The sequence below is a fragment of the Staurois parvus genome, unplaced genomic scaffold, assembly GCF_062004578.1.
Source record: "Staurois parvus isolate SC_StPar_1 unplaced genomic scaffold, SC_StPar_1.0 ptg000431l, whole genome shotgun sequence".
In the NCBI taxonomy this organism is placed as follows: domain Eukaryota; kingdom Metazoa; phylum Chordata; class Amphibia; order Anura; family Ranidae; genus Staurois; species Staurois parvus.
In genome coordinates this window covers 226,282-240,343 of record NW_028318227.1, presented here as the reverse complement: position 1 = coordinate 240,343, position 14,062 = coordinate 226,282, and the positions used below count along the sequence as shown (strand labels likewise).

The window sequence follows — 14,062 nt, the reverse complement described above, 5'->3', positions numbered from 1 at the left end:
GGATGGTGACCATATGAGGATAGACTGGGGTGGATGGTGACCATATGAGGATAGACTGGGGTGGATGGTGACCATATGTGAATGGATTGGGGTGGACAGTGAACATATGAGTAGACTGAGGTGGGCAGTGTCCAAATGGTCAGTCCGCCCCTGGCGGTCGTGCAATGCTGTACCCAAATGAAATTTATATCATTTTTTTTTTCACACAGAGCTTTCTTTCGGTGGCAATCGAACACCACTGGGGTTTTTCATTTTTATTATCTAAATAACAAATTAAATTTTGAAAACACACCCCCAATATTTTCTACTTTCTGTTATAAAACCTATTGAATCAAAAAATCTAATTTCTTCATATATTTAGGCCAAAATGTATTGTGATATGTCTTTGGAAAAAAAAATCAATAAGTGTATATTAACTGGTTTGCGTAAAAGTTATAACGTCTGCAAACTATACATACTGGAATTTACACAGGTATAGACACTATACTTGTAACAACGGTAATCAGCAACTTATAGTGGGACTGTGATAGTATCGTGGGCAATCTGGCGCTAACAGACACTGGCTGGGAGGGAAACTGGCTGACACTGATGCAGGGGCGGACTGACAACTCATGGGGCCCCCCCAAGCAATAGGGGATCATGGGGCCCCTGTGTCCTTGCCCAAACTCAAAAAAGCCTATGAAAAAGGTACCAGGGGCATCTCATGGGGCCCCCTACTGACCCCGGGCCCTTGAGCAGCGCCCGAGTTTCCAAATGGTCAGTCTGCCCCTGCACTGATGTTGCTAGTGACACTAATTCGGTGATCAGATATAATACTGTACACTGTACTAATGACACTGGCTGGGAAGGGGTTAACATCAAGGGGTAATGGAGAGGTATACTGTGTGCCTAACAAGTGTAATGTGTGTAATATGTGCCGCTTTTACTCACAGATCTAGCAGTTTTTTCTCCCTGCTTTTTAAGGGAGAAGAAACAGCCAGATTGTTGTTCTAAGTACACACAGAACTCTGTGCTGTGATATGACACAGCCGATCATCAGGTTTCAGACAAAATCGTTGGCTGAAACCTGCTGACAAACTCATGCTCTGTCCAACCACATCACAGTGCAACAGGGGGCATGCACACGTGTGCCGGACAACCCATAAATCTAGTGTGATGTACCGGTATGTCGCTTAGCCTACAGCTGTCACCCACACGCAGTAAATGTACTACTGTAGGTGGGTGACAAGTGGCTAAGCAAAACTAAAGTTTGTATTATTAGAATTTATTTTTTTTAGATAAAAGCAAAAATATTGTACCCTTCTAGCAATCACATGATCACTCAAAGTCTTGTTACAAGACATACTGTATTCTTTGCACTTCTTTGTTGGATTGTCCAAGGATGAAACAGCAAGTGCAGCAAGCCCAAGAACACTGCTGGGGACCCTTTCTTCATGCAACAACAGGGGAGTAGATAAGGAGGGGGATATGGGGGTCCAAACTACCTCCAGAGCATCTTGGCTGGTGGTTGCTGTAAGGTGCTGATGTCGCATAGCCAGGGAATTCTGTGCCCCTCTGCCCCACTGTCCTTAGTGAAAACTATACTTTATGGCACCGCTTCAAGCTGTGCATGGAAGAAAAAAGATCACCCCACTGGCAAGTGAGAAGAGGGGAGCATGAGTCCGAGCAATTTCAGTGTCAGTCAATACAAGGGATGGACGCCGCTCAACCAACCCCAGGAGTCTCATGTTAAGGAATGGCCTCAGCCGTTACTCTGGCCACGCCCTCTCATGCGTTTTTCCCCACCCATCAGGGCTTGGTCCCAGAGGGTGAAACGCATCAGAGAGGCATGGCCAGAACAGCGGCTGATGCCATTCCATAACATTGGACTCTTGGGGTCGGTTGAGCGGCGTCCATCCCTTCACTTGTATTGGCTGACACTGGAATCGCTTGGACTCATGCTCCCCTCTTCTCACTTGCCAGTGGGGTGATCTTTTTTCTTCCATCCACAGCTTGGAGCGGTGCCATAAATTATACTAGGGTCGGTTGAGCAGCGTCCATCACCACTGTCCTGTCAGCAGTAGGAATAATACATCAGTACGCTATACACGAGTATACCCATGCACAAGCATTCATGTCTATGGGCAACTGTACACAGGACCTCCTTTCCAATGGAACACAAGCGCAGTTATCACCACATTTGTAGTCCATTGACACTTCCACCAGCTCACTGAAAGTCCATACCTTGGTACAGATCAGCAACTGAGAGTCTGCAGGAGCCTAGTGAACGTGCTATACAGGCTCCTTTGCAAAAAAAAAATAATGCACATATATATTTTTTGCATAAGGGTGACTTAGGCTTCAAGATGGGGTCTCTATAGGGCCAGTGTACCTCCCATCTACAGTTGCAAGAAAAAGTATGTGAACCCCTTGGGATTACGTGGAGTTTTGCATGAATTGGGCATAAAATGTGCTCTGAACTAAATATACTGCGGACAGATGAAATATACTAAATATAAAAGCAAAATATACTGTGGACAGATGAAACCAAGATTGAGTTGTTTGGGAAGAACACACAACACTATGTGTGGAGAAAAAAAGGCACAGCGCACCAACATCAAAACCTCATCCCCACTGTGAAACATGGCGGAGGGAGCATCATGGTTTGGGGCTGCTTTGCTGCCTCAGGGCCTGGACGGATTGTTGTCATTGATGGGAAAATGAATTCCAGAGTTTATCAAGACATTTTGCAAGAAAACGTACGACCATCTGTCCGCCAACTGAAGCTCCGCAGAGGATGGGTGATGCAACAGGACAATGACCCAAAGCATACAAGTAATTCAACAAAACAATGGCTGCAACAGCACAGAATACGCCTTCTGGAGTGGCCCAGTCAGAGTCCTGACCTCAACTCGATTGAAATGCTGTGGCATGACCTTAAGAGAGCGATTCACACCAGACATCCCAAGAATATTGCTACACTGAAACAGTTTTGTGAAGAGGAGTGGTCCAAAATGACTCCAGATCGTTGTACAGGTCTGATCTGCAACTACAGGAAACGTTTGGTTGAGGTTATTGCTGCCAAAGGAGGGTCAACCAGTTATTAAGTCCAAAGGTTTACATACTTTTTCCTCCCTGCACTGTGAATGTTTACATGTTATGTGCAATTAAACCATGGCAACATCTAATGTTTGTGTAGTATTATGTTCAGCAGACTGTGTTCTTCTATTGTTGTGACTTAGATGACGTTCAGAGCACATTTTATGCCCAATTCATGCAAAACTCCATGTAATCGTAAGGGGTTCACATACTTTTTCTTGCAACTGTATTAGCCTGTTAAGATTCGACTTGTCTTCTGATGATCACACATATAAAACTAGCGTAAAACATTATATTATGGAAATAGATAACTAAGCATCACTTCTGAAGATTTTTTTCAACAAACAACCATAGAGCATAGATATTCCCCGATCTTGGTTAATTCAGTAGCACAATCTTCAGCCTGCTCCATTCAGAGGTAATATAAGGCTTTCCATGTCTGCTCTATATTTAGTATAATTAAGTGTCCATAAAAGGTAGCGAGCGGAATGCTATAAAAACTAAACTACTTCCTGTTTGCAGAACAAATATAGTTCAGGTCCTACTGGTGACAAGTGACAAGATTCCCACGACTGTTCTGCTGAATGCTGTATGCATGCCTGCACTGCAAAAACATGGAGTCTCAGGGCAAGTTCAAGGCATAAAACAAATGTACGTACATACATTTTTTCCTGTAAGATAGTAACAGGTTTATTTGTTAGTTACATAGTTACACATAGTTATATAGTTAGTCTGGCTGAAAAAAGACAAACGTCCATCCAGTTCAACCATTAAAAAAATGGTTAGTAGAAGGGAACTCTAGGAAAACAGCTAATTACCATACTTGTAGAGCTACTGGTTTACCTGAATTTGTAATTTTTGTTTTTTCTGCCACAATGCACAGTCAGGAAGATCACTCTTCTAATGAACTCCTGGTTCAGATTTACTGCTTCCTGAGCAGAGGTGATAAGACTGACACATTTTATAATGGCATGTGGTGAAGATCAAAACTACCCATAAAATGGCAGAGGCACCCCAAGAAATGGATATAGATATGGCTTGGGCAAGTATCAGTTGGTGTGGAAAATATACCGGTAAATTTATTGGACATTTTTCATGTCAACTGATATTTGTCCAAGCCTTATCTATTACTATTCCTTGGGACACCTCTGTCATTTGATGGGTAGTTTTGATCTTCACCATACATCATTACCTACCAGATAAACCAACCTAGAGCATCTGAGTGTAACCATCTTTTCCCAAAGAATTGCATGAAAAAGATACATTTATTGGACATTTGGGGGTTTATTTACTAAAGCTGGAGAGTCCAAAATCAGACTCCCTTCTGCATAGAAACCAATCAGCTTCCAGGTTTCATTGCCAAAGCTTCATTGAACAAGCTGAGGTTAGAAGCTGATTGGTTTCTATGCAGAAGGGAGTCTGATTTTGGACTCTCCAGCTTTAGTAAATAAACCCCTTGGTGTCCACGCCAATTGATATTTGTCAAAGCATTATCTATTGCCATTCCTTGGGGCACCTCAACCATTTGATGGATATTTTTGATCTTCATCATACCAGACCAACCAACTCAGAGCATCTGAGTGCATCCATCATTTCCTAAAGAATTCTATGAAAAAGATACATTTATTGAAAATTTGGATAATAAATGTATTTTTTCCATGCCAACTGATATTCGTTCAAGCCATATCTATTGTTGTTCCTTAGGGCACCTCTACCATTTGATGGGTATTTTTGATCTTCACCATATGACCTTATCTACCAGATCAACCTACCCAGAGCATCTGGGTGCAACCATCGTTTCATTATGGCCATTTGATAAGTAGTTTTGATCTTCATCATATGACATTGTCTACCAGTCCAACCAACCTTGAATATCTGAGTGCAGTCATAATTTCCTAAAGAACTGCATGAAAAAGACACATTTACTAGACATCTGGGGGTTTATTTACTAAAGCTGGAGAGTCCAAAATCAGACTCCCTTCTGCACAGAAACCAATCAGCTTCCAGGTTTCATTGCCAAAGCTTCATTGAACAAGCTGAGGTTAGAAGCTGATTGGTTTCTATGCAGAAGGGAGTCTGATTTTGGACTCTCCAGCTTTAGTAAATAAACCCCCAGATGTCTAGTAAATGTGTCTTTTTCATGCAGTTCTTTAGGATATTTGTCCAAGCCTTATCTATTACCACTCATTGGGACTCCTCTGCTATATGAAGGGTATTTACAATCTTCACTATATGACGTTATCTACCAGACCAACCAACCTAGAATATCTGAGTGCAACCATTGTTTCCTAAACAACTGCATGAAAAAGACACATTTACTAGACATTGGGGGGTTTATTTACTAAAGCTGGAGAGTCCAAAATCAGACTCCCTTCTGCATAGAAACCAATCAGCTTCTAACCTCAGCTTGTTCAATGAAGCTTTGGCAATGAAACCTGGAAGCTGATTGGTTTCTATGCAGAAGGGAGTCTGATTTTGGACTCTCCAGCTTTAGTAAATAAACCCCTGGGTGTCCACACCAACTGATTTTGTCCAATCCTTATCTATTACCATTCCATGGGCCCCTCTGCCATTTGATGGGCATATTTGATCTTTACCATATGACATTATGGTACATCCACCATTTTCTAAAGAACTGCATGGAGACAGTATTCTCCACATGTGTATGATCAAGGTTGCTTACACAGCTTGCAGTGGTTGTTCCAGCCTCAACAGATGTGATACATCAATACATTCTTTCTTATCCACTTTTAACTTATTATACATTTAATACTCGATGTTTCCATATCCTACTAGTTAAAGGCCGCTACACTATAAGGTGTCTCCTGTTTTTTTCTCTCTCCTGATTGCACTGCAAATCCACTCTTTTTTTTTTATGGCATAGGCGAGTCAATTCCTCTTTAGCCATTTTATAGTGAGCAGGCTTCCCATGCCTTTTGTTTGCCAATAGTTTACTTTTTATCCCTACAAATATCCAGAATTGAATAACACTTATAAACTGCGAAGACTGGCCAGTCCAACCCAAGAGAGAGTTTGCGGAAGTGCAGGTGTAGGCCCTACTCTTTCCCAACTCCTCCAGAACTTTGCCCTACTGCTAAAACTGTTCTCTCCCTACACCAGCCACTAATGTGTGCCAAAACCTGGGGGCAGGGACTTAAAAAGACTCTGCTTAACCCAAGATGGCCACCAGGGTCACCTGGATGCAGCGTAGCCAACCACAACACTGCTCCAGGGGACCAAGGAAACCACAGAGAAACCAAATTTCTCTTGACTACCTCTCCAGCTGCAGTACTGCTCTGATCAAGCACCACCTACAGTGGAGAAAGTGTACCTGCCTACATGTTCACAAACCAAACCAAGGAAGATTTGCTCACCCCTATTAGCTACAAGTACAGAACGCACAGTTGTCTTCATGCCTTTCTTGAATTATGAACTCTGTTGTTAGCTGTACATTGGAAATAAACCGTTCCACTGCTTAGATATTTCTTAAATCTGATAAAATATACGAATTTCTTCTCATAATAAATGTAAAAATAGAGGAGAACAAAGGTCCTTTGATGGAGATCCTGTAAATCCATAGAGTGAACAGTCAAAGAAACATATATATAAAAATAAACTGCAGTTATAAATAGGGAATATCTTCCTATTAGAGGAGGTAGAGTTCTTCTATTCAGGGATCTGAAAATCTTCTTTAATACCTCCAGTATACATTGAGCTTGGGATGGTTGATTCTTGTGGTATTTATATATTCATCTTTTGCCGTTCCTAAAATAAGCAATCTTTCAGTGTCAGCAAGAGACGGCAAAGCCCCGTGACCAGTCTATTTCCCCCTATGGAAATCATTACCATTTCTTAGGTTCCCTCTTTCCTTGGTGCCACCCAACCAGAGTTTGTTTCCCATGGGGCCTGCTAGCACAGCTGCTCATTGTGTCTTTCATCTTTGCTGCTTCTCACTATTTGCTATCCCCTTCCCTCTAGCTGTAATAAAACCAGCCGTACAAGCCTCTTCAGAATCAATTCCCTTGCCTCTACCAGCACCAGTTAAATTGGCATTAAAACCCAAAACAAAAATGTAGTATACTGAAACTAACAGATCTTTAGATGTGTTGGCTCCATTAATTTTCTTTTTTTGTTTTTGTTTCCTTTATTTTTATCTGGTGATCTGGCCAGCAACACATTTCCTGTCTTAGGGTGTCTCCATTCTGGATGGAGGAGCAACGGGGACACTTTTGGACAGCAGTATTGTCAGTGTTACAAGAGGGTTGTGTTAGATGGATTAGCAGATTTAGATGGACTTGACTAACTCTTCTGTTTTAAATGCTGATTTATGCATTGACATACCTCCTTAGACCCCATTTACATTGGCTCACAGCCATGATGACCACTTCTCACAGCAAACTGGACATATAGTCCTGAAGTGATTTATTTTCCCATATTTTGAATTTGATTTATGCCAGACTACTACTGATACCAATGATGGGGCACTATTCCTCCCACTAACACCAATGATGGCTCACTATTCCTCCCACTGACACCAACAATGGGTTACTATTCCTCACTATGACACCAACAATGGGATACTGCTCCACCTACTGACACCAATGATGGGCCACTATTCCTCCCACTGATAACAATGATGGGGCACTATTCCTCCCACTGACACTAAATGATGGGGCACTATTCCTCCCACTGACTCCAATAATGGGTTACTATTCCTCCCACTGATACCAACGATGGGGCACTATTCCTTCCACTGACACCAACGATGGGGCACTATTCCTTCCACTGACACCAATGCTGGGGCACGATTTCTCCCACGGACACCAACAATGGGGCACTATTCTTTTCACTGACACCAACGATGGGGCGCTATTCTTCCCACTGAAACCAATGATGAGGCACTATTCCTCCCACTAATACCAATGATGGGGCCCTATTCTTCCTCCTACTGACCCCAGCCACTATTTAATTTTTATACTCCCATTGACCACCAAGCCTGAGACACTGTCTACTCCCACTGATGCCGGGGCTTTGCCTACTCCCACTGGCATAGTCCGGCCCCCTAAAGTCTGAAGGACAGTAAACTAGCAAGTTTGGAGACCCCTGCTCCATATTAGGTAATGTGTTGACCACATTGGAAAGCATTCATGAGCATAAAGCGTAAAATGCTTTGCATTCCCTTTCTTTGGTTGCCAAAACAGCCCGATTTAATTAGAACATATTTTAATTATTCCCATCTTAGCCAGTGGCTTTTGAACAGCTCTGAAAAAGCCTGATCCACTTCAGAACGCAGCAATGTAGGCTTAATTAATACCGTATATCCTCCCCTGCTGCTAATAACAGCTTATCACTCCTGTTATTTCCCTTTTTTAAATAGCACAGAGAAGAACGTGTTTCCTTTATCCTGTAACCTCTTGTAGGAAGGAGCATGTCTTCGAGCAAAGGCGGCTGAGGGAGAAGATATGAAAAGTGACCTCTGTACCACTACAAAGTGACCATTTCGTAATGGATGCCTAAATAACCAATGGCTTCTCATATCTTTCTGGGATGATGAGTTTCCTTCCTGCTGCTAAAGTTTCTGTAAAATAAAATAAAATTGCGTCCAACAGAATCAGTGACAGCACCTCATGATGTTGGTGCAAGTGAGGAAGTCTCATAAATAGTATGTCTAGGTCATATTGACCTGCTTCTTTCTTCCAGGTTATTTGACATTACAGAAAATGGTGAGATTTTAATGCACATAGGACCTTGCTGTATACCACTGTGGAGACAGACTTAATTCCCCAATAGAGGAGTAGGAGCAGCACAGTGGCTAAATGGTTAGCCAACTGGCAGTATGAGGTTTGTTGGTTCAAATCCCAACCATGACACCACCTGCCTGGAGTTTGCATTCTCTCCCTGTGCCTGTGTGGGCCTCCTCTGGGTACTCTGGTTTCCTCCCATACTCCAAAGACAGGCTGGTAGATTAATTGGCTCCTGTCTAAATTGGGCCTAGTATATGAATGTGAGTCAGAGACCATAGATTGTAGGCTCCTTAAGGGTTAGGGACTGATATGAATGTACAATATATATGTAAAAGTGCTGTGTAAATTGACAGCCCAATATAAGTACCCCTAAATGAATAGGATGGTTGAAGCTGGGCTGTAGTGTGTGGAATTGGAGAGTAGTGAGTCCAGACTCCTGTGTGGACCTGGGATCCTTGGGACGTGTTCCTGCTAGGAAAGCACTATCTGTGTTGGGCTTTACCTTCTGGGAAAAAACACCAATGTTTCTCATAGTGGCAGTCGGTAAGCTGGAGGACTTCATTAGAGACAACTCCTGGATATGGCACAGCATGCATAGAAATAGCTTCAGTATTTCAGATAGAACCATGAAATTATGGACTTTTGCAATCTATTTTGCCTTGAATTTTTGCCATATTATATGGACTGTTTGATACCTGTAGCACCAGGAAAGGCAATTTCTAGAATGAAGTAGACTAAAGCTGGTGGCCGATGCTGGAGATACTTCAGGGACCAAGGCTTCTTGTTGTACATATAATGTCAGTGTCAAAGCCTTGAGCCATACTGGTAGTCAGTTCACCACTTGCTTCAGCCTTTATGTCATTTGAGTTTTCCCTTTCTCCCCACAGTATTCCTTCTAGGCTAAAAACCGTCTAAAACCACTAAAAAATTGGTGCGTCATACTCTTACTGCGGCACGGTGCTTGGTGGCACTACATTGGAAAAAAAGAGAACCTTCCTCTTCAGGTGAGTTATATGCCAGAATTAAAGATGTCGAATTCATGGAGTCCCTCACAGCATGTTTAACTAATGCTCTAGATAAACACAATGAGGTGGGGAGCTCTGGCATCTTATTGAAGACCCACCATGAAAGGACCTTCTAGATGGATATCAGTTCTTGCCTTGTGGAGGGCGGTTGGTATTCCGGAGAGTGGAAAGCTCTGCATCTTCCTTTCTCTTTCTTACTATTCTTATTATGATTTTGATATACTTTGTGAAACATTTATTTCTGAGGTAGAAATTATATCTGGTTTGCTATTGGTACGCATTGAGTTGCCTTTGAGAAATTCTAATCTTATTGTTTCATGCTTTGCCTTCCTGGTTGGAGATGATATGCTACATTTATCTTTCTAGTATGGAACCCACTGTTTCATAGGTTTCTTAGAATAGATGTTTCTCTGAACAACGAGTTCCTTTTTCCACCTGCCTTAGTGAATGGTTTATTGGCTTTCAGATATTGTTCTAGATGTAATCTACCTGTGTGGTATATTTCTTTATTGTCTTATGCAGAATGCTGTACAAAATACTTTATATCTGAAAAAATGTAATAAAAATTGCTATTTATCAAAAAAGAAAAAAAAAAAAGGATGTAGACTGAGCCTCATCATACCAGTGGCCTATACTTTGGAAGTGGAAGAAGTGTATGTAGCAGTCAGCTCAGGTTGGGAGCAGGTGGTGGTCTGAAGACAGTGGTCCTGGCAATGTAGGGGTCAAATAGGTTCCATGGTCATAGTCACTGGGACGTTTGGGCTAAGCTGCTCTCTTGTAGAGACTAGCCTAAGGATCAGGCCTGAAACCACTGAGAAATTAGAGACTTTGTAACATGTGTAGTGAAGTAATGTGTGTTCCTGACCAGGTCTGATAGCAAAGATGTGCGAGGAATCTCAATAGAGCCAGTAGGATGGGTTTGAGCTTTGCTGCTCCTTCTCTGCAAAACCGAATGGGCGCCTGGTCTGGGATCTGGCATAACAACATGGCCCCTGGGTTGCCATTATGCACTACGGCAGTCTGAACTGTAAGCCCCTGGTTGAGAGACTTGGCCATGACCTTCAGCTAAAGGGACGCTATATGCAAAAAAGAGCTAACTCCCATTCAGCTGGTCCAAACCCTTTGGAGGAAATACACCATTGATCTTGAGGCAAGATGAGATATGGCAACTGACTGAATGACGTCTCATGTTAGCCTGAGAAAAGGCCAACAAGAAACCGCCAGGCCCCCTTTGAAGTACATTTATCACGATAGAAATCTCTGCGCTGCTACAGGGGGCTGCCTTCTGAAATTGCTATTTGCCTGGTTTTGTCTACCACTCTTATATTGATGTAGGGTCAAAGAAAGAAACTATGGCATGCGGAAGAAAGCACAGATGTCTGACATAATTGGAAGTGTCGCATGCTGAAGATGCTTACAGTGCTTACATGGAGGGGAGGTAAGAAGACACAGGTTTTATTATAATAAATAAAGAATTTGTGGATCACATTCAGACTCCAGCCGTGGCTTTTTATCTGGCAGTTTCATATGTTTAGAGACTTGACAGGGTCTCTGTAATGGACGCACATGTGTGATGATGTCATACAAAAGAGGTTGACTATGCTGACTGTTTTTATTTTATTTTTTCTAATACTGGGAACCAGGGGCGGCTGACCATTTGGAAACTCGGGCACTGCCCGAGGGCTCGGGGTCAGTAGGGGGCCCCATGAGATGCCCCTGGTACCTTTTTCATAGGCTTTTTTGAGTTTTGGCAAGGACACAGGGGCCCCATGATCCCCTATTGCCTGGGGGGCCCCATGAGTTGTCAGTCCGCCCCTGCTGGGAACATTTCACCAGGACATCTTTAGCTCCAGCTATGATCCCCAGATAAAACTTGCCTATGCATAGTATACAACATTAACTCACTATCACCTTTTACGTGATCTGTCTATAAAAAAGAAACTGCCATGCAGCTCTTGCAACCTGTAAAATTGGTTTAAAAATAAAAGAAAGTATAAGGAGCTGAAAGCCTACACTCTTTTAGTAAACATTCACCATGTAGTTGTATATGAGTCAAAGTTATCCTCCAGACCGAGGTCGCATACTTCCAAAGTTATTTTTAATGCCTTTATAATGAGAAAGCTTAGCCTTGCGTCAGCTGCAATCGGTGCAAGGGTTCTACCGAAATGATTTCTTTGTAGGCTTTAATGAGTATTTAAAGTACCCATAGACCAAGTATAAATAGTTCAGAAAACAGAAAATAAGTAACCTTTTTACAAGTATACCTCGAGTAAAACCTAACTTGAGTAAAATTTAAAGTCAGGCCTTCAAAAGAACCATGTTGCTGATACACACTTCACTCTTTGTTCAGTACTCCCATTGAAAGTCGATCACCATTCAACTTACGAAAATCACTTTTGGGTTCCCAGCCCTGTATACCAAGAGTCTAATGCTCCTTTAGTGTAAGGAAGGTGTCTCCTAACCAGGGGCGGACTGACAACTCATGGGGCCCCTGGGCAATAGGGGATCATGGGGCCCCTGTGTCCTTGCCCACACTCCAAAAAAGCCTATTAAAGGTACCAGGAGCATTTCATGGGGCCCCCTACTGACCCCGGGCCCTCGGGCAGTGCCCGAGTGCTCGAATGGTCAGTCCACCCCTGCTCCTAACTGCGGCCTTCCAGCTGTTGAGGAGCAACAATTCCGTCATGCCTCATGCCCACGAAGGTCAAAGCCTTGCAATGCCTCATGGGCCTTACAGTTTCTCAATGGGTGGAGGGCAGTGGTTTGGAGACCCCTGGTCTCGGACAGCAGTTCCCAACCTCAGTCCTTAGAAAAGGTGAGTAAAAAGGAGTCACATGTGGAACAACCCTAAGGCTGGACCCAAAGTCTCAATGCCACCACCCTTTAACTGGGCACAACGCATTGGAAGAGAGTTCTTGCTACTCGCCCACACTATCATCCACTCACGACCAATGATCCAGTCAATCCAGCTCGGTCTCCAACCCTATCAAGTAACCTCAGTCCTCGAGAACCCCCAACATGCCATATTTGTGGGATTTCCTTCACCTTGCACAGGTGCTTTAGGTCAATGTAAATGGTTTAGCACATATGATAACTAGTTTATCTTAGGGAAATTCCCAAAACATGGCCTGTTGGGGTTTTTTGAGGACTGAGACTGGGAACCTCTGGTCCAGTGGGATATATAAAAGGAAAACTTACAATATTTCTTACTCCTCCAGCAACAGCAATCTTTTCCACTGATAATCCAGTCCTGGAATGTGAATTAGACCTCAACTTTCTCATGTACAAATCAGGACTGCTGGTCCTGCATTGTAAGTAATGGCAATGGTGAGCAGATGGATGGTCAGATGACCAGAGACAAACTCTGGGGTGGAAGTTGAAGAGTGCCCAGTACAAAAGTTCATAGCATTCAGGGGTCTATTTGAAATGTTTATTAGTTAAGAGAATCAGGTAAAGCTAATGCGTTTCAGGGGATTGTGTATCCATCAGAACCTAGCCCCGACTCTATTGGCTTTGTGGGGACCAATCATGGATATTGGAATTAGCAGGGAAGAATCCTGTGGGACCAAGGAATGGGGTAAGTTGTCATCCCTAGACCAAATGACCATTAGACTTATATTATACAAGGAGGGGGGTGCACCCAAATGTGATTTTTATCAAGCTAACGGAGTTCACTTTTAAGAATGGTGATGAATGGTTTTTCCTGTTTTTCTAACCAATTTGCTCATTGGTATTTAAACCCTGACAATGAACTTCTTCTACTTGCTCCAATTTTGACTGCTAAATATACAATGGGAAAAATGTCCTAATATTTGTTTGGTAATTGCATAAAACGTTGATCCTACTATAAATCTTATGATCTGAATACTTCTGTGATCTCTGCTTTGCTGGATTCCTAATAGTAAACCATGATCCCAGCTTTCTCTGTGGCCTACAGAACATCTCCCTTCATGTTATTGAGATGAGAAGAGGAGGAGATATTCTGTAGTCCTGTCTTAAACTGACAATGTTGCTCAAACACAAGCAGATGAAAGTCAAACATGTAGGAACCAAAAGGCAGCCAAGGTACACACATGTGGTTCTTTCCTTTAGAAGGCTAATACTACTGAACATATTGGGATAACCAAACCCAGGTGTGCTGTATGCAGATGCTAACCTGTTGGGAATCTCTACCTCTTCTCCCACATACAGCCCCTACAGATCACAAAAAAGGTA

At 42.7% G+C, this 14,062-nt stretch overlaps 1 protein-coding gene across 1 annotated transcript in view; it reads right to left on the bottom strand.

Annotated features, from left to right (window-relative positions):
- LOC149454407 (1-phosphatidylinositol 4,5-bisphosphate phosphodiesterase beta-1-like) overlaps positions 1-14,062 on the bottom strand; it is a gene marked incomplete at its 5' end in the record, with an annotated part of 211,017 nt that overhangs the window by 8,505 nt on the left and 188,450 nt on the right. The window lies entirely within an intron of this gene.